At 38.6% G+C, this 21979-nt stretch overlaps 1 protein-coding gene across 1 annotated transcript in view; it reads left to right on the forward strand.

The window, feature by feature from the left end:
• GPC6 (glypican 6) overlaps window positions 1–21979 on the forward strand; it is a 1113495-nt gene that overhangs the window by 242719 nt on the left and 848797 nt on the right. The gene's annotated exons all lie outside the window — the stretch shown is intronic.

Below are 21979 nucleotides of genomic sequence, written 5' to 3' on the forward strand. Positions count from 1 at the left end.
TAACATGCATAAATCCTAAACTTCTGGGCAGTAATTTCATGCAGACACTTCTTAAGAGAAGCAGCACCATAGGGAATAATCAGCCCCAAGAACTATACCCAGCAGAAAATTGCTCATCTTAAGTAAGGCAGAGAACCAGAAGTGGTGCGGGAGATTTCTTCTTTGAGGGGACCTGGGCTTGGGGTCCCATAGGCTTATTTATTTATAGGATGGAAACTGTTTGCAAAAATTTCACATGAAGTCTCCTCTGAATTTTCGACCTGGCCAAGTCGACATGCAAAATGAATGGTAGGTCGTTCTTTATTTTAGATTTATGCATGACTTTGTCCACTTGGATTTGTGTATCTTGGACCACAGGGCTGACATAGTGCCTACCAAAAGCTACTTGAAAGACGTAATAGGAAAATTAAAAAGCAACACTTGGAAGAATTTACACATGTGCGACAAATTTATTCTCGATAGGGCTGGACTTGGGTAAAATTGTGAAGCAGGTAGAAGAGACTTTTATAATCGATGCGTTGTTGAACCCCCCTTCAACATAGCCTCAACATGGTCTGTTTAATCTCCCATCCTGGCTCATTTATGACTTCCAGTGGTCTATTCATATATTTTATCTTATTTAATGTGCGCCTGTTAGACAAGGTGGAAGCTGAACCTCGGAGCATTTTATTACTACTGAGTGACAGTATTGAAACTGCCTTCTCGTCACCGCTGTGATGACTCAAATCTCTCTTGTGCTACACACGTTTATCTGTTGCTCACACAAAAGTTGTCGTGGGTCTGGGTGAATCTTTGGGGTGAGGGTTAGCAAAGTTTTCTGTAAAAGGCCAGAGAGTAAATATTTTAAGCATTGTGAGGCAAGGGGCAAAATTGAGTAACTCTTCCGACTAAAAGGGTAAGAGTCATTATCATATATTACATTTCCAATGTGAAAACCACTTTTAGCCAGTGGACCATGAAGAACTGGCTGCAAGAGGGATTTGCCGAGGGTCATCGCTCGCTCGCGCCTGCTCTTGGACAGCGGTCTCCGCTTGCTGGCTTGGCCTATCAGGCCATTTTCGTCTTATGAGTCCCCTTTGAGAGCATGTGGTTTTGCAATCACTATGGCAGTGAAAGAGTGGCTGGAGGGTTGAGCACCAGCAGTTAAATGCTTCCATTCAGAAATGTCACACATCACTTCCTCTCTGATGGCACTGGTCACAGCGAGCCTAGGGGCAGCCTTAAAGTAGGACTGAGAGAAGAATCCCCCTTGTGCCGGGAAGAAGAGGCGAAATAATGTGGGTGAATGATGATCATGGCTATTATGTATGGTTGCCCGTTCCTCTCGTGTATGTACCAGACCCTAATTCTGGAGGCTATAACAATGGAATCTTGGGAGAAAAAACCTTATAGATGAGAAAAGGGCCTCATAGGAATGCTAGGGCTTGAGTGATAAAGCAAGTGGTACAAGTGATAATTTCTACTTAGAATTAACAAATCGAATGCTAATAAGTTCAGTGACTATGTGTTATGTATCATGTTTTTAAATGGCACCAGCTTAGAGCAGTTGTTACATTTTTAGGTAGACAACATTGACATTTTCATATTTATGTTGAGATATAGTATGGAATCACTTGTACTTTTTGAGAAATAAGATTAACTCTTTAGATTTAGCACGTGTATTTTTCTCTTTAACGCAGTATTCTCTCAGGAAGGAAGTTGGTATTTTACATTTCGGGGAGGACAAATTCTCAAGGAGAATAAGCCTACAGAACTGTAAATTTCATTCTTCAAAACATAAAAAAAAGGAAAGAATATAGTGTCAAAGTGCTGGAAGATTTTGAATAGGAGAGATTGAGGTGCCTAGGTGGCTCAGTCAGTTAAGCTGCTGACTTCAGCTCAGGTCATGATCTCATGGTTTGTGGGTTTGAGCCCCACATCAGGCTCTGTGCTGATAGCTCAGAGCATGGAGCCTGCTTCAGATTCTGTCTACCTCTTTCTCTCTGCCCCTCACCTACTTGTGCTCTGTCTTTCTCTCAAAAATAAATAAACATAAAAAAAATTAAAACAAAATACAGGATGCTTGGTTAAATTTGATTTTCAAATATTGAATGGGGCATATTTACACTAAAAATAATTTATTGTTCATCTGAAATTCAGATCTAATGGGGTTGGGTGCCTTGTGTTTGTATCTGGGAATTCTATGCACTATAGTAAAGATTTGAATTAGTAGATGGTCTTTAAAGGTTTTACATATAGTTCCTTCTCCTTTTGTGTGGTATTTGTGTTGTATAACATCCCCACTAACAGTGCATTAAGTAATACTGGAGTCATTGCTCCTAGGAGAAATAGAAGGTTAAGTTCCTGTGAGCCTCTGGTCACGACATTGCATCAACTGTTAAGTAGATAACCTTGTATAAGTTTCTATATGTAAGTAAATATATACGTAAATAAATAAAGGAATATTTCTTATAATTAATTATATTCAGTTTTTTAAAATAATTATAATGATGCGGTAACTGAGATGGACTTAGCCATAAATTTCTTTGGCTTTCAACCATGCCACTGTGCTGTCCACTATGCTTTTTTTTTTAATTAATGTTTTAAAAAATTTATCTCAGGAACCCACAAATTAAGCCACTATAAATGTATTGTGACTTTAGTATTTAGTATTTTCCAGACCAGCCTCACATAGAGATCTGAGAATTTCCTCTTCCTTTTTCTGGCTGTACCTTATTGTTGATTCATTAATATTGACCTCACACACAACACTGTAACGTGTGCCTGAATGAAACTTCTCTAACAAATGTGTTTTTTTAATAAGGTGCATGACAGCCTTCTTGTAGTTAGGACTGAGCGTGAGACAGCCCTTGAGCACTCCATTTGAAACGGTGAAATTACCAACAGAAAGCAAAGATGCAAATGCTGTGGCGCTAACTAGACCCCGAAGGGACACTAGTTTGCAGTGTGAGAGCTGGCTGAATCAAGAAGGCACAGCATTGCCCAGTTCAACCTTAGTTTGGAAGGTGCACATTGGGTGGCTGAAATTATCCACCAATCTGTGCATGTCCACAAATGACATGTGCCACGAGTATTTGTTTTGAGGGCACAAATACACTTGAGAAAGTAGGCAAATTTGCATTATGGAATCCACAAATAATGAGGAACAGGAGTATTTGATGCCTAAATTAATAGATGAAGACAAACTTAATAATTAGGATACCTTGAAGAAGAATATGCATTGACCCCAAATGCTCTGCAAATGATAATTCTTTTTTTAAAATTATTCTTATTTATTTATTTTGAGAGAGAGAGAGAGAGAGAGAGAGAGGGAGGACGAGCGGGGGAGAGGTAGAGAGAGCAGGAGACAGAGAATCCCATGCCAGTGCAGAGCCTGACACAGGGATTGAACCCACAAACTGTGAGATCATGACCTGAGCCAAAGTCAGACTCTTAACTGACTGAGCCACCTAATGTGCCCTCCCAAATGATAATTCTATCAGTCCAGAATCCTCACTATGTTCCATGGCCAGAGTGGGGCACTTAGTTTAACTCACCGATGCTGTGAAGTTTATGTTGTTGTCTTCACTGGTCCAAGATCTCATAGCTTATAAGCAAGAGGGTTGCAATTCTTACCCATTGCAAGGAATACTCAAGAAAGGGTCTTCGACCACATTAGACCTCCTAGTAATAATTTGGACATGCCTGTAAATTTCTTAGTGATAATTTGATGTTGCCCACAAACCTTAGTTTAAGGAACACTTGATAAATCATATCGCAAATATCAGCCTCAACCTTTGGTAGTGATTGTGTTACTATAGTTCTGTGGCAGCAGTGACTTCACCACTTATCTTATAATTTCTTTTCTCAGTACTTTCTGCTCCAGACTTTGGGTTGCCAAGGAGTATGCATCTGTTGTTCTAGCTGCATATTGCCTACATGAAGCTATAATCCTCTGTCAGTGGCATGGAATGATTTTCACAGTGACTGGATTTATGTCACAAAGGGAGGATTAAGAGTTCAGGTGGAGACTGAGCCACAGGAGCCAGATAAATATTGAAAAATGGTCTGTTTTCATGCAAATGTGCAGGTAATAATGAGAGAGGAGACTACATATAGAAAATATGACTTCGATCAAAATATTTTAAAATATAAGATTATCATTTTAAAATTGTATCATCTTTTTTCTGTGTAATGTTTCATTCCTGCTTTGTTCCTCCTGCAAAAGCCCCCAGAGACATAACAAAACCCCCTTTGTGGTTATGATTACCAATTATGGTTCATGGTATATAGTCACTGGCTTCCTCCTTGTCTCTTTTGGGTGGAATATCTACACTTTCTTCTTTTAGAACTAAAAATGCCATGGCCGTTGTTCAGTCGTCAAACGTGGACTATTGTATAAGAGATCTGGTATCCAAGGTCTGGATGACCTATGGGCATGTCCATACTGAAAATCCTACTGAACTCGTACAGCTTTTATTTTAAAGTACACACAAAGAATTTTACCTCTATCACCAAATAAAATGCATTCTCTGCCATATTTCTGAGAAAATTGCTGATTTATTCATTCCAGTCTTCCTCTTCGTTTTCAAACAGAAAGGAAATTTTTAGAGTATCTACTCTGATAATAAGGCAACTAGACGTTAACAATCATGTGATCTTAATATTTTCTCTTGCTGTGTACACAATAAATAAATATAGCTGGTATTTTTAATTATTGATATTATGTTACTAAGATTTTAATCCTTTGTTTGGAATGCTTAGCACGGAAAAGAATTTCCAGTGTCTATTAATGCAATTTTTTGTGTTCATGGAATAAGATACAAATATGTATATTTGATGTTTGAGCTTAATGCTTAAGCTTCCAGTCACCATTGCTGCTTTTTGTTATTCTGTTGCTATTATAAATGCAGGATGTAAATCCCAAAATATTTGGAGGGAAGAGCTACTGATAATGTATTGATCTTTAGTGATCAATTTAGTAGAGGCTTTAGTGACTTAAAAGATTACTTCTGTATCAAAATGGTTAAGAGGTATTTTACTCTGATGATTAGCATCAATTAATAATAATTGTTATTCTTTCTAAAAAATTTTTTTTCAGTATTTACTTTTTGAGAGAGAGAGACAGAGGCAGAGTGCGAGTGGGTGAGAAGCAGAGAGAGGGAGACACAGAATCTGAAATAGGCTCGAGGCTCCAAGCTGTCAGCACAGAGCCCAACACAGGGCCAAAAATCATGAAGTATGAGATCATGACCTAAGCCGAAGTTGGACGCTTAACCCACTGAGCCACGCAGGCACCCCAATAATCATTACTCTTATAATAACTATTCAAGTAATAGTAACAAGTAATAGTTGTTAGTTTCAGTTCTCTTTGGCATTCATTAAGTTTGGTGAATGGTGTGTATATTCCTTCACCATTTCAAAAATATGTGCCAATGTGGCGTTGTTTAAGTTCTTAAGCAAGCATTTGACTTTTGAAAGAGCCATGTTTTTGTTTGTTTACTAATTGCACTGCTTTTGGAGTTAGCTTGGTCATTCTGTAATTGTTCTTCAGATAATGCAGGACTCCGTATTTAATTTGCCCCTGCTATCTGTGACCGTGAACTACAATTTCGATCATTTGTCACTCTGAACATCTCCCTGTGTAAATTTGCCAGGGCGTTCACTTTGCAACCGCCACTCTTATTTGAGGCTGATGGCTTCTTATTTAAATTCTTTAAAGTCACGTAATATGGGAACAAACCAGTTACTGTAGCTGTTTTCTAAATGAGCAAGAAATGGGAGAAGGTGGGCAAAACTAAACTGCAATGAGACTTTATTCCTTAAGAATTCAGATATATTTTAAAAGGGTGACTATCTCCAGGTTGACCTGAACTTTTACGAGTCCCTCTGCACATGTGCAGAGGAAATGTTGTTTTATTTTATGGGACTGATAACACTAAGGAGGTGCACAGTCTTGAAAGAGCCACCTGAATCGTGAAGGAAGGAGCCAGAAGGAAGTCTAGATGATGTTCAATGGAATTTTATGGCATCAGTTGTTTTCTTCCTAATAGATAGATATGGTCCAGTTTTTTTGTTTTTTTTTTCTCCCCTTGTCTCCCTAATTACTACACAGCTTGTTTAACTGAATGGCTTTCTTGCCTGGCTGGCCCATTAGGCCAGCTTTACTTAGACATGGTGTACGTGTGATGAACCTGACTAGTATCAACGAACAAATAAAATGCATCTCAACTGTTCTCCTTAAGCTTGTGGCAGCTATAAATTGTCTAAAAACCCAAACTGTTTATACTTCTGGTAGTTTTAGTCCACAGACTGTGTTCCTATTATGATGAACAGTATAGTTGAGAGAAACAGTGTTGGAGCACCAGTTTGTAAGTCTCCAGCCTGATCTCCAGGGTCAGGTCTACGTTGCTTTTAAACTCAGTGACATTATTGTTAGATGAGCATTTATGGATCCGTTCTCGTTCCTCTGGAACCCAGAACCCTCAGGCCGCTGCCACCCATCAGGGTAGCCCAGGGCCTTGGCCCCTTTGCAGCCACCTGGTTACCGCGCCCTTTGCAGTATTTTCCCACCACCCCTTCTACTCTTAATGCATCATGACCTGTTAAAGTTCCAACCTTGAAATAGTTGCTAAAATACATTTATACTAATTTTGTTAAATTAGAGAATATTACCAGGGCGTGATAATCTAATGTGCCCCTCCCCCCAACTTATTTTACTGAATTCATTCCTTCATTGCTTCACAATTGGAAGTACTGACATAGAAAATGCTGGTGCCATGAGAATTTTAGGGCTCCTTTGCCCTCATTTTTAAACACTTTCTTATAACCATGGTGAAGTTCTTGTAAGACTCCATACTAACCTTTTATTTCTTGCCCCCTGGTCTTTGTAAGCTGCTACCTTGTTTGAAATGCCTCTTGACTTCCCTGGTTGTTTTCTACTCACACATCAAGATATATTAAATTGGCCTTTTATAGAAAGATTTTTTTAAACAGTATTTCCCCAACCCCTTCAACCCATTCTGTACAATTTATAGCATTCTATGTATCTCTTAACATTATCCCACTTCATTTAAAAAAGTGATACCTACCTTTTTTTTTTTTTTTTTTGCTTTCCCTCAGTGGATTATATCCTTTTGGGTGGCAAAACTGTGCCTTAGTCAACAATGTGTCCCTTTGGTGATGAGCCCATATATGATAAAGAAGAGGTATTCCATTAAAATCTGTTGATCAGTGAATACTCACTCAAAAATTGAAAGAGTAGAAAAAAGGGAGAAGTCTTGAGTTGGAAATAAAAACGAGTTATTCTTAACAAGAAAAGTAACAATATTGCTTAATTATAAACCAAAAGAAAATAACTACGCTCCTACTAAATGCAACTCGTGTGTGGTTTTCTGTACAGTATTTAATTTATTTCTCAGACAACTTGAGGAAGCTGCGGATCAGAGAAGTTATTTGTTGAGATTCATATAACTGGTAAATACACAGCCAGGGCACAAAGCCCAGTTGTGTCTACCCTAATCCAGTTTTCTTTCGTTACACTATAAATCTGTACCTCTCTGTGTGGGAAATGAATCATGATGGTTAATTAGCTTAACAAAATAATGGACCAGTGTCATAATGTGTTTTGTTGCTATAGCTTATTTCAAGACACATTTGATGGAAAGGGATTTGAAAGGAATCCAAAGGGAGTTGAGCTGGAATTAAGATTTCACTAAAAGGAGCTATAATTTTCATAACATGTTACAGTGATACAATTAATACAGTAGCATACTAGCTAGCTACCATTTCATATTAGCCGTGGCCTAGAAAACCCTTTGGCCTTTGCTCAACCTCTTTATATGTCGTAGTTATGTTCTATAAAGTATCCTTGCACCCGGATCAGTGGACACTGAACTTCTGCCCTGGGGGACATGCAGGTTAGGTTCTGAGCCTCTGCTCTCAACATTTCATCAACTGTCAATGTATAACCTTTTTATTTGTTTATAAATACATATTTGATTTATTAACACCGAACTCACGGTCTACAGCACAATAACCCAGGTGTGAATGAAGCTTATCTAACACACGTGATTTCCCAGTAAGGCACATCAAGCCTTCCTACTCTAGGGACACCAGACATCAGCACCCCAACACAGCACTTGAGGGCCATGTTAAACAGCCAGATCACCAACAAAAAGCACAAAAGTACAAAAAAGAAAATCAAAAAGGTGGCACTAAATAAGACACTACAGGTCACTTGTTTATGTCATGAGAGCTAAAACAAGGTAGAGAGTTGCCTTGTACGAGGTCAGCTGGAAACAGGAATGTGTGGTGACTCAAAACTTTGCCGCTCTGTGCATGTGTGTGAGTGACTGTAAGTGTGGTGGGCACTGATTTTGTGGTTACAAATAAATTTTCGCAATTACACAAATTCGCAAAAACAGAATCTGCATCCGATGAGGATTGGCTGCGTTTCCATTATAAAATAACCCTGTTATTCCTGTTCCTGAAATTTGCACCTTGTGGTTACTCTCCTTTATCTCATTGTCCTTTTCCTGTTGTTACTGGGTACACTTACTGTCCAGGCTATTTCCTGTAGCTAGTAGGCCTCGCTGGAGGCAGTTTGTTCAGATGGGAGAAACCTGTCTATTGCTTGTTTGCATGGCTCCAAGCCCACGGGCCAGGGCCCAGAGAGATCTGTCAGTAATGGTGTTAGGTAAAGGTTGGGAGCTCTCAGTTAAGCCTACAGAATATATTCTATAAGGAGTTGATTCATCTTGAAGATTCTCAAAATTCGTTATGTTGTGTAGTTGGTAGATGGTTTTAAAGACTTTCAGCTAGCCAATAAAAAATCATATATTTTCTCTTGGGAAATATTGCACTTATCTTATTCCAGTAGGATTTATTCCCATAGGAAAAACTGAGAGTTCACTAAGTAGGTAGCTATTAGGAGATTGCTCAAAGCATCATGAAACTGGTACATCCAGAAGCAAGGAAGAGGTAAAAGATGACTTTTCTATACAAGGCCAGCTTCCCCATGCACACTCTTATTCCCCTATGGGAAGGTTAGACATTTCTGGAGGCTACAATAGCTTTTCCAGGCCACCAGTGCATCTTTTAAGCTTTAATTTTTGAAATGGTACCCTAGAGATCTTATAATTGAGGCTCTAAGCAGACAATTAATGGTTCTATAACCCATTTATAAGGATGGTGGTTTCTATTTAAATACCCTGGCTCTAAATTTCTTTCCATTCACACTATAGTAAATGTGATTTTAGAAGCCTAGAGTGTGTTCAGGACTCCAAACTAGGGCTGGAGCGTTTATATCCCTCTGTGTGAAGTATCCCTGAGAAGCATAAGAAGCCAGGTAGAAAGGTAGGAAACAGAAGTCCTAAGAGCAGCTCTGCCATTGTCTACTTGGAAGCCTTTACCAACCATCCTGGCTTTTTAGATTGATGTTGTAAGGGTCAGGTTACAGTCTCCTTCTCTTTCCTCATTTCCCCCCATTGATCGTTCCTTAATTTGCTGACAGTTTCTTTACTCCTTGTCACATATCAGTCCTTAGGTACCATACCCAAATTTTCAAATCTTTTAGTCAAAGAAAGTGAACACCAATTCCTCCTTTCCCTAAATACTGTAAGATACTTGGTATTATGATGAAACACCTTTGAAATAGCTATTTTAAAAATTCCGTAGCTCAACTCACTAAATACCTTTATTCCAATGAGCAGCTTCAGTCAGTGGAACTTCAATATTACGAGAAATGACATAGATATGAAATAACTAAGTGTTACGGATCTCTATATTATGATTTGTTGATCTTTTTTCTTTTTGGTTAGTCAGTTTTGACCAAGGCCAGTAGAGTCTAAGATATTCATTATATGAGCTGAATTAGTATTCTCAAAAGATGGTTTTTTCTGCTCTGACATGTGGAATATTTTTAGAACTATGTGAAAAAAAAAGATCACTTATCCTTTTTAGGGGGGATTGACCAAAATCTGAAATGTTTTTGTGTTTAATAAGCACACTGATTAAATCTCTTCTCTCTCCCAACTACTCTGTATATCACTGAGTATATGAAAAAATAATGTCCTCTGTAGGTTAAAAGTCCAAGTGATTTAGTTAGGAGATAGCAAACTTGAGAAATATAGTAGTCGTTCATTTGACAAATATGAATTGAGTGGCTACTATGTTTTATGCACTGTTCTAACAAGCTAGGAATATAACTTCTGGACTCATAGGCTTATATTCTAGGAGGGGGAGAGAGAAAATAAACCAATTAAATGAGTCATATAGAATTGCAAGCTGGTGATAAAGAGTATGGGAAGAAATAAGCAGCATAGGAGAATAAAGAGTGATGGGGAGTGTGATTTTTTTTTTTTTTGAGAGAGAGAGAGTGTGAGCAGGGTAGACAGGGGGAGAGAGAGAGAATCTCAAGCAGACACCACCCTCAGTGTGGAGCTTGACACAGGGCTTGATCCCACGACCCTGGGATCATGACCTGAACTAAAATCAACAGTCAGATGATCAACCAACTGAGCCACCCAGGCACCCCTGAAGGTGTAATTCTAGAAGGAATAGTCAAGAGTGGACAATATGACATCAGTTGCCAATAGTACAATGGTGAACAGTACAGAACACGGAAGTAGGAACTGCCTGGGAATAGGGACATATGGTTGTTATTTACACTTGGGTGGTCAGGGAAGGCCTGACCAATGGGTGACGTGTCAATAAAAAACAAGGGGAAGTGGAAAGCAAGTCTTTCAGTCAGTATCCAGAGAAGAGTGTTTCTGGCAACGGGCGAATATGGTGCCCACGGTGAGTGGGAATATGCCTGGCATGGTGAAGCCAGGGCGGGAGGCTTTGGGATGGCCAAAGAAAATAGAGAGGCTGGCATGATACAAGATGAAGTCTGAGGAAAAACAGGGACTGGAATCACATTGAACTACGGAGGCTGGATTTTATTCTGAGACAGATGGAATGCCTTTGAAGTCTTGAGTGAAGGACAGAAATGATTTGGCTGCTGTGCTGAGATGTATTGTATGAAAAGTGTACAACTTTAGAGCCCCAGCAGAAGTGGCCAAGGGGTGGTGAGCAAACCTTTCTGAGGGTGGGGGAGAAGTATCTTCATAGACTTTGATGGGAATAGTAGAAGAAAGACATTCCAGGTGGGGGTGGGGGTGGGCGGAATCTGGGCTGAAAGTTTTCGGCATAAAGCCTGAAGACTGGCCCCGGCCTGTGCTGTGGCTGGAGAATGTGTACATTTGGGCCTCACTCTACTAATGTTGGGAGACCCTGAAGACTTGAAAGTGAAGGAGCTGCGTGGGCGCTTGTAGGAAGATGGCTTCACTAGCAAGATGGAAAATGAAAGATAACAGAGCAAAACCTCAGGAGCAGAAGGGAGACAGGGGTCCCGGCGCACTTAGCCCATGCTGGATGGAGTGGACAGAAGAGGAGGGTGCATTTGGAAGGTGTATATTGGTCCAAGTCATTTGAGTCAGACCTTAAGACTAAAAGAACATGCTGTGAGTTCATTGGAACGGCATACCTTTAAAGGTGGAAAAACATTAGTGGCTGTTATTTACCAGGCACCAAATCTTGGACTGACATGTTAAAAGCGGCTCCCAAAAATGAAGTACATTTTTCATTTAGGACAAATACCAGATGAATATAGTGTAGTTGTCATTAAAACTATGAGAGCTGCGTTACTGTTGCCTCTCCAAATAATATACCGTGGTTAACATGGACCCACACACTGGTCTGCTGATTTTTTTTTTTTAAGTTTATATATTTATTTTGAGAGAGACAGAGACAGCTCGAGTGGGCTGGGGAAGAGAGAGAGGGAGACAGAGAATCCCAAGCCTGCTCCACACCGTCAGCACAGGGCCTGATGCGAGGTTTGAACTCACAAAACCGTGAGATCATGACCTGAGCTGACCCGAGTTGTACGGTTAACCGACTGAGCCACCCAGGTGCCCCTGCTGATGTTTTTCTTGAACAAAAATGCCACTGAGTACAAAAGAAAGAGTGAACCTTCATTTAACTCAGTGCGCGATCAGAGAGCCAGCCCATTGTGAAAGTCTAGAACAAAGCACAAGTAAACATAATGCCTTCCATGGATCCATTAGCATGCTCAGGAAGAGAATTGCTTATTCACAACGATTATTATTTTCTCAATGCTTCTGTCTAAATATCTTCGGAAATACCAAGACAACTTGCCTGAAACATGTGTCCCTGTTGTGCTTCGCAGGCACCTTTGGAGTAAAGGTTTAGCGCCATTTATTCAATGTCGTTTGAACAGCAAAAGGAGTGAAAGACACACAGGTGCTTGTCATTGAGAAAAAAAGAACTCTCAAATATTCATGAAATGCCTGCTATTGCATTTTAATTTGCTGTAGGAAATTGCCTACTTTGTGAGTCATTTTTGCTTCGCATAATAGTTCCGTCAGCTCAGTTTGGTTTCTGATTCTTAGGAGCCTGTGCAGATGCAGATTTCTCAGATTACCCAGTACACATATTTTTCTGTTGAATCATAAATTGAATTCTTTTCATGAGAAGGTAATTCATACTTTAAGGCATGTTTTTGTTAATAAGCCACGTATGTTTCTTTTGGTTCTCCTGAAATTAAAAAAAATTGTGTATGTATATATTTTTGGCTCCCCTCAAACCTATTTTGGCATAATTTTGGTTAGGAGAAAGAAGAACACGCTAGTTATTTCTGAGGTTATGTGGTTACCGTAAGTGGATCAATTTTAGGAGGAAATTAAATTTGTAGCTAAATGGTTAGGTTGTTTAAAAAAAACTGGCATTTTCCAGATGTTAGACAATAACATGCTGGAAGGATTTCATATACGTGAGAAAGCAGGTGTCTGTACTGTCAGATGTATATTATATATCTAAGAACAGTGAGCTACCTTTTCTAAGACGTGTTTGAAAATCAAGTAGAAAAAAACACTATTGCAGTGCCTCATGTCCATTTAACTCTAGTGGATTAGCTACATTGGATGCTCCTGACTGATCTACATTAGATGCCAAGTGGACCTGATTTTGCTAGCTATTGTCCTTGGGAAAACTGAGCCATTGCTTTAGACGACATTCCAAATTTGCTTCCCTAGGGTAATGGTGGATCTTTTCTTTTCATTGGTTTTCCCCTGGATGTAGATTGTACTGGTAGTAAAGAGAGGCAAGATGAACACTTTTGCGTATTCACCTCCTCCTTTTAATTGAAGTTAAGCTTTTTGGCCTATAATTGGATCTCCTCAAGAGAACAGTTCTTGCCACCTACCCAAGTCCTCCGATGTCCCTGGGATTTAGAAACCAACTACATTTACCTTTGAGCTTTTGTCTTCTCTTCACCTCCTGCCTTCCTTCCATTGTATGATTGTAAAATGCGTATGCTCAACATAAACGTAGCTGAAGAAAATTGGTGTCCTTTGCTCTGAAAATTTCTTGCAATTTTATCATTGTCATCTCATAACGCTCTAATTCCAGGTTTTACTTTTGTGCCTGGTAATTAGTAAATGTTGGTGTTTACACAGTGAACCTCATGATGATCTGCTCTGCTGTGTTCATTAACAATGCAGCCAAGAGATTCAGAAGTAGAAGCCCAGATTTGGGCTTTAGGTAATTACTCAATAAGTCCTGCCCTCTGGTCATCTCTGAAGTCACCCCAAGAGCATAGTTGTGGGGTTTGTCTGATGCTGGGCTCATCTGATTAAACCTCTACTCCATGTAATCTTAATATTTTTCTAATCAGTCCTTCAATAAAGTCCTCCTATATGTTAAGAATCATCCTCACTGATGATTTTCCTAAGTATCAGACAAAATGACAAAAAGAGGGAATTAATCCTTTGCTGAGTAATGACACATTCATCTTACAAGTGGTAACCACAGAGGCTTGGATTCTTTGAGCAGATTGGTCTACCAGAGATCTGTGTGCCAGGAGGAAAGCCATAGATACTCTGTGGGTTTAGAGAGATTTAAGTGCACTGAATCAATACAAAAAAGGGTCAACTATTGACTGTCTTAAGGTCTATTTCACCTTGTTTAAAGATGCTCCCAAAGCACAGTAAGGTCCATAACCACTCCATAACCTTGTTGACCAAGAGTAAAGAGACTCCAGATGTCTTAGGGCAAGAGCCTACAAGAAGCCAGAAGCTACTTGATACAAGAAACTTTCAGGGCAGGGATGTGAACACATGATGAGTGTAATTTATCTTTCCAGTGCATTTCACATCATAGATAGACCTATGCAGTGGTCATTAGAGCTGCTCACAAATGTATTGGTTGTCTTCTTTATGGGCACATGGTAGAATTTTATTTTACTGTTTCCTTTCTTAAGTTAGGTGTGGCTATGTGACATATTTCTCTATGAAATGTGAGTGGAAATGGAGGGTCTTGCTTCCAGATGGGAGTTTCAAGAGCCAGACTGTGATTTTGCCTTGAGAAGGGAACGAGCCAGCCTGAATTCTTGAGGGAATATGAAGGGCAGAGCTCCCTACCAGCCCGCACTGGACATAATCTTAGTGAGACGTAAACCTTTGGGGCTGTTTGTGATCTAAAAATGACATAGGTCATCCTGACTATTACCATATTCTATAGCTTGTTAAAATTGTATAAAATAACACATTACCAAAGAATGATCAATTTTATTTTTACAGTACATTTAATAAACATGTATCCAGCGACTTCTTTTGGAGATGAATTGCAGTTCCCGTCCGCCTCTATTAATAGCTAGCTTCACAACCTTGGGCAAATTATTTGAACTTTTTGAGCCTTAAATGTCTTTAGTTGTAAATGAGGGCAATACCGCTTACATAATAGGTTTTTTCCGAGGATGAAATGGTTAATTGTATATAATTCACCAAGCAAAATTCCCAAAGCAAAATGAACATGCAAAATATGTTTATTCTTACCCTTTCCCCTGTTGAATACTGCCTAGTGAGAGTTTGAGGTGTCATGTGAAGTATCTTATAGGAGTATCTTGCCCTCAAGTATCTTATAGGAGAGAATATAGATACAAATAACCCTACATGTAATACAGTGTAAAACTCACTACTTAGGAAGCACAAAAGTATTCCCTGATGATGATCTATCTGTAGAAAAACCATACAGAAATCACCACAAGCTGGAAACATCCATACAAAAATACGAAAGAAAGAAAGAAAGAAAGAAAAGAAGGAAAATACTGAGCAGCAGAACTCAGTGTTAAGTCAGTAAGTCATTTTCTACAGAAATCCCAAGCTATTTCTTTTTAGCTGGTTCCATCAAAATCCATCCGGGGATCAACAGTTTTACTTACATTCAACGTTTCAACTTTCAGCTTACTTTCAACGTTGGTAAAAGCCCTTTTAGAACTTTGTTACTATAGAAGCTTGCCATGTGAAAAATTCATCAGCAGTGGGTTTGAAATCTTAAAAGTGTTATGTCTTTTAGAAGAGTGGCCAGCCCAGCAGTATCCAGAGTAGACTGAAGGTTTCACATCAAAGGAGAAATCTGCACAGCTCTGATGTTGTCAACCCTCTCCACATGCACGGTTTTCCACACTGCACCCATTTTTTCATGTTTCATTAGCAGCCTTATGTCTTATCCTTCACATCAAATGCTAGAGCAAGGACCCTAGTAATGAAGTCACTGAGCTCAACCTATTCATCGGATCTGGTCGTGGAGTCAAGACGTTCTGGAGTGTGCAGGGAGAGGCTCTCCAGACAGTAAAGTTCTTACATTGCCAAATTACCAGGACCATTTGGTCAGAAGTGAGCATGGGTAATTGGAAACATCCTGAATACATTTTCTAAAGGACAATTACAGTTTGTCAACACCAGTAAAAGGTTTCTGGGGGAAGAAACCCCTAGAAAACAGCAGGAGAAACTGGTTTCGGGGGCAAAAAGTTATAAAAGTAAGAAGAGAAGAATGCTTTCAGGATAGAACAACATGGGATACACTATCATGCACAAATCGATGTGTATAAAGCCAAAAAGATGTTTATTTTGCAGTTTTATATTTCCTTATCCACTAAGAACAGCAGTTGGAGAGGAACGTGAAATATGGAATGGAGATTTAGCTGCCTCTGGCCCCTTCTGAATCCTTAAATTATAAAGTCGCCTGCAGTGTGTGTAGTGGGTGGATAGGAATGGCTGTTAAAGAGGTTGGTAGATGGTTTTCCAGAAGTCTCATTGGAATAGGAGGGTCATGGCCATCAGTAGATCAATCAGGACATATGTAGTGGGGCCAAAGCCAACCATTAGTACAAGGAGACTTTTGAATAAATCTCCTATACCAGGCAGTGCAGAACTCTCCCACACTTGCAAAGGGAAATGTGGATTTTAAATGAAAATCACTTTGAGCTCACCTGTTGTTATTTTTGGCTGCATTCGTAGGCAGAGAGAATTGCTATGTAGTATTGTCACCAAACTCCAAAGGGAAACATGAGCTTTAATAAGGCAGCAAAAATCACCTGCTACTTCTCCTACTGTACTTCATATCTTAGAAACATCTTCTTTCATCACAAGGTTGATGGAGTATCTAAAGAAGACTGGATATAGTCTTTGGAGGAATAAAATGTAAGATAATGAATTATTTCTTGCTTCACATTTAATTTCCATGGCACTTTGAAAGCAATGTGTTTTCAAGGCTAACTCTCCTTTCAGGCAACTTGATGATAAGATGTACTAAATTTTCATATCCTCAACTTGAAAAAATTAATCTCTTTTAGATTGTAATTGCTTTGGATTTAATCTTAAAGTTTATGACTGTAATTTTCAGATGATGTGAATCACTCTGTGGAGGTTTTGTTAGTCATTTGTTTGGAATTAGATTTTTTCCATTTGCCGTAATTAATTCATTCACATTTGGTACTCTTTGCATTTTTATGTTCTTTATATTTTATTTTGGGGAATTAATTTGGAGAAAAATTAACTCCAACTAGACTTTGATGGTGGCTGTTATTTTTTAGTCGTACCAGCCCAGAGTTGCATTTAAAAAATAACTATTTCCGGGGTACCTGGTGGCTCAGTCAGTTGAGCGTACAACTTCAGCTCAGGTCATGATCTCGTGGTTCGTGAGATCGAACCCCACAAGGGGCTTGCTGGTGTCAGCACAGAGCCCGCTGCAGATCCTCTGTTCCCCTCTCTCTGCCCCTCCCCCACTTGTGCTTTCTCAAAAATAAACATTTAAAAAATATATTTCATACTTTTGTTCCAACCATCAACATACTATGAGTTTTCACCTGTCTCTGTACTTGAACAAGAGTTCTTGATAACTCTGATGAGTGGTAAGCACCTTTCTTTGGGTAGAGTGATAAGGAGTAACATGAAAAACATCTTAAAGTTAGGTAAGCTCTGTCTTTAAACCAGACGCAAGTCAGCAATTTTAATCTACTTAATGCATTTCAGTGGATGTTTTTGTTTTTCAGCAAATTCCCCTCTTTCCTAATTTTAGTTTTCAATAATACTCAGTGATTCAGTTGAAGGGTACTTTTATTTTGCTATTATTCTTTCCCCCATCTTTATTGATGTATAATTAACACATAAGAAGGGTATTATTTAAGGTGTATGATATAATGGTTTGATATAGGTATACATTGTGAAACGATTACCACAATCAAGCTAATTAACACGGCCATCACCTCGTATAGTAACCTGTGTGTGTGTCGGGGGGGAGGGTACCCCATAGAGAGAGAGATCTGGCAAAAGTGTAAGATACCTGTTACAGCCAGGTGGTAAATTCATGGAGTTTTGAATGTCAAATTCTTTCGTTTACTGAACAGTTTTAAAGTCTGTCTGGGATACCAAGACTCTTTTAAGGGAGTCCAAAGATATGGGAGCCAATAGAGATTTCTGTCTGTGAGAGGGAAAATGGTAGTGGTTAGATGCTGCTTCCTCTCTGAAGACCTCCCAAGATGGAGTTTTTGTCATTACTTTGTATCTCTTTTGGAGGCTTCCTGGCTTCTTTATCTCCTTTATGTGCCTGCTTCCAATGTATACCTATGTATGCACTTTCTCTTGAGCATAGATTGACCATCCTCTAGACCTGTTGTCTCTCCTTCCCTCTCCTCTGCGTTTCCAATCTCTTGGTGGCACCACTGCTGTCCCCATTAAGGAAACCCCACCACCAACTTGGACATCTCTTTCCCCCTTGCCTAACTTCTTGAAAAAAGACCCGTTGGCATCCTGACTGGGGCACCATCTAATACTTAAATATGTATCACTGGACAGTTCCCAGCAATTACCTTAGTAAGCATTGAGTTTCTTCACAGTGAGCTGCAAAATAATGCTGGCAGATGGGAAGTCATACTCACCTTGGGACTCTGTTGGGCTTTTAGTTAAGTTTCTTTGAGCCTCAGTTTCCTCTTCTGCAAGTGGGGAATATAATAGGGCCTTTCACGCAGAGTCTCAAAGAATCTAACTGGGATGCTTAAACAAGATGAGAGAGGTTATAATACTTTGTTTTCCAAGTAGTAGTATAAATTATATTTATTATTAAGGATTGTGTTGATTAGTAATGAAGTATGAGACATTATTATAAAATAAGCATATTTTTATGCCTACCAAGAGGTTGGCAAACAACGCCCAGTGAGCTGAACCCAAACCTGATCCCTGTTTTAGTAATAAAGCTTTACTAGAACATACCTGTACCCATTTGCTCGTAGATAGTGATTTGTTCACTCAGGCTGCATGGCAGAGTCTAGTAATTGTGATAGGGACCTTATGTACCACAAAGCCTAAAATATTTACTATATGTCCTTTTGCCAACAGTTTGCCGACCTCTGCCTAAGACAACTACCAACAAAATTGTAACTTTCTGGGTATCCTTCTAAATTCTTACTGACCACTCATCAGTTTAAATTATAAAACACATTGGGGCACCTGGTTAAGTGTCCAGCTTTGGCTCAGGTCATGCATGATCTCATGGTTCGTGAGATTAAATTAAATTTAAAAAACTTAAAAAAGAATACATTTTGGAACTTGACCCAACTTTTTTGTATATAATACCTCATATGTGCACATATGTGCATCTGGGTGTTTTTGCATGTACACACACCCATGCACGCACACCCTGTCTAGACAGACACCAAAGCGTTCCCCTGTAAAACGAGGACAGTTTCCATACATTGCCAATGTCAAAAGGCTTAAACGACATGTTGGTAGTTCAAGGATAATATATAAACACTAAACAAAACTTTAATCTTCAATCTCAAAATCACAGTCCTCGTAATAGTGTCTTAGTTGACGGAAGGATGAAAAGTAAAGTGGAAACACTTTAATTGCATTTACGTAGATTATTTCTCTGGTATGATTATGAAAGTTAATATATGCACCAAAGTGTATGTTAATATCATGATAAACGTTTTAGTTTAACTGCATTCCAGTCTGATCGACTCTGTGTGGTCATGATACCTGCTTCTTCGTTGGCCAGTCTAACAGTCTAACAGATCAATGAGGTCTATTACAGTCATTCCCAATTCAGATGGTAATTAAAAGAAAGAATCTGAAAGATACATCTCTAAGTCACTCTATATTCCTTGTGAAATACAAAAAAAAATGTGAAAATTCAGTCTTTTAAAGAACACGTTGCTATAGTTTTTTTCCAACTGAAATGAATCTTGTCATCAGCTAAAACTGAAATGTATTTAATTGAATTTTATAAAATGAAACAATGTAACCGTCCTCTGAAAGACATATTTGACATCTTAATTTTCTTGCCTATTCTAACATAGAAAGTATCAGCTCTTCATTCATCACAGAGCTTTTACTAAACTTTAGTATGTAAGCTTATGATGAATGATTAAGACACACCAGGCCAACTGGGAAGACTCTAGCTTTCATTTGCAAGAACCATAAAAAGCTTTGACTTGCAGCTGTTAGAAGCAAGTTAAAATATTATCAGAATACCACCAACTTGCAAAGCACAGCTGATATATTACTGGTGACTGTGTAAAATTATAGCATTGTCCAATCCAGGAACCAGATGGCCCATCTCCCTTGATTTGAGAAGTGCTGGGTGACTACAAATTTTACTTGCTGCCCTAGGCTTTACTTTTTCTTTTTAACGACTGGAATCTCAGTTTTAGATTTTGTAAAGTCTATGCCAGGTGACAAATACGAATGTTACCAAGTCACTTTCTCAAAAAATTCATTAATTTCCTTTAACCAAAGGACTGGTTGCAAGTAAAAATAAGATTTTGATCAGTACTAGTCTTGCTTGGAAGAAGTCAGTAAGGATTCATTCTCACAAGCCAATTTGCCAAAATAGACTCTTAAAAACTTGAGAAATTTTAAAAACACTTAAATTTTGGGAAAAAAAATCTTTCTTTTTAAAGCCGAGAGACATAAAGACTCTTCATGTTTTAATCCTTCTTTGAAGGCATGTGCTTTTGGGTAAGTGAGTGGCATGTAGGTAACATATGCAAGGTGGAAAACATGTCATTGATTTGGGAATCTGTTATAGCAGGTAACCTACGTGGATGAGATAAAGGATGCAGATGTGTAGAGAACACATTGGGGGCAGGAACTCCACCTGTCTGCCTGTGCCTTAGGAACTAATGAGTTGGCCCTCAGGATTTTTTTTATTTGATACCCCACTGTTGGTGCTGTAAAGGGGTTTTCTGTATTGAAAAATATAGGTCATTAAGGCCAACATTTGGTTGATTCTGGCAGTTGTCCTAGTTCTCTGAGAATAGCTTGGGCCAATATTAATTCCAAGTTTAAGGGTTTACTGTCAAAGTTGTGTTAACCTGATGACTGTGCTTTTGTCTCCCCCTTTTTTTAAGTTTTTGTTTTAATCACCCATTGCTCATCACAAGTACACTCCTTAATCCCCATCACCTACTTAACCCTTCCCTCCCCCCCCCCCCCCAACCATCAATTGTTCCCTATTGTTGAGTTTGTTTCTTGGTCTCTCTCTTCTCTCTCTCTCTCTCTCTCTCTCTCTCTCTCTTTCTCTCTCTCTTCCCATTGCTCATTTTGTTTTTTGTTTTTTGTTTTTTTGTTTTTGGTGTATGTGTGTTATATGAGTGAAGTCATATGGTATTTGTGTTTCTCTGGCTGACTTATTTCAATTAGCATTATACTTTCCAGCTCCATTCCTGTTGTTGCAAATGGGCAAGATTTCATTTTTTTTATGCCTGAATATCTATATCTATATCTATATCTATATATTAATAAATATATAGTATATATATTGTGAATATATATTATATATGTATTAATATACAATATATGTAGTATATATAATATACTATATATGTAGTATATATATATGTATATATATAGTATATATATATATGTATGTCACTTCTGTATCCACTCATCAGTCATTGGATGAACACCTGGGCTGCTTCCATATCTTGGCTATTGTAAATAATGCTGCTATAAATATAGGGGTTCAGGCAACACTTAAAACCAGTATATTTTTTCCTTTGGGTGAATCACCAGTAGTGTGATTCCTGGATCATAGGGTAGTTCTATTTTAAATTTTCTGAGTAACCTCCATCCTGTTTTCCAGAGTGGCTGCACCAGTTTGCATTACCATCAATAGAGCAAGAGGGTTCCTTTTTTCTCCACATCCTAGCCAACACCTGTTGTTTTGTATGTTGTTGATTTTAGCCATTCTGACAGGTGTGAGGTGACATTGCATTGTAATTTTGATTTGCATTTCCCTGATGATAAGTGATGATGAGCATCTTTTCATGTATCTGTTGGCCATCTGGATGTCTTTGGAGAAATTGGACCTCAGGGCTTTATCTGTATAGTGTGGAGGTCCCATGAAGCAATCTCTCCATTATATTTTGCATTTAACATACCAGAATTTTAAAATTTAATTGTGTTTATTAATGGATATAATGTAAATATGTGCTTACATATATTTTAGATTTTATATTTGAGAACTACTTTGATTAGGACTTGAAATTTCAGGAAATTGAAGGAAATTTTTTAGCCGAATACAACTCACTCTAAAAATGTCACCTATAATGCATCTTGTTGAAAGGTGTTAAGAATTTATTGAGTCTATTTTGTGA

The sequence above is a fragment of the Prionailurus viverrinus genome, chromosome A1 (assembly GCF_022837055.1).
Source record: "Prionailurus viverrinus isolate Anna chromosome A1, UM_Priviv_1.0, whole genome shotgun sequence".
Classification (NCBI taxonomy): domain Eukaryota; kingdom Metazoa; phylum Chordata; class Mammalia; order Carnivora; family Felidae; genus Prionailurus; species Prionailurus viverrinus.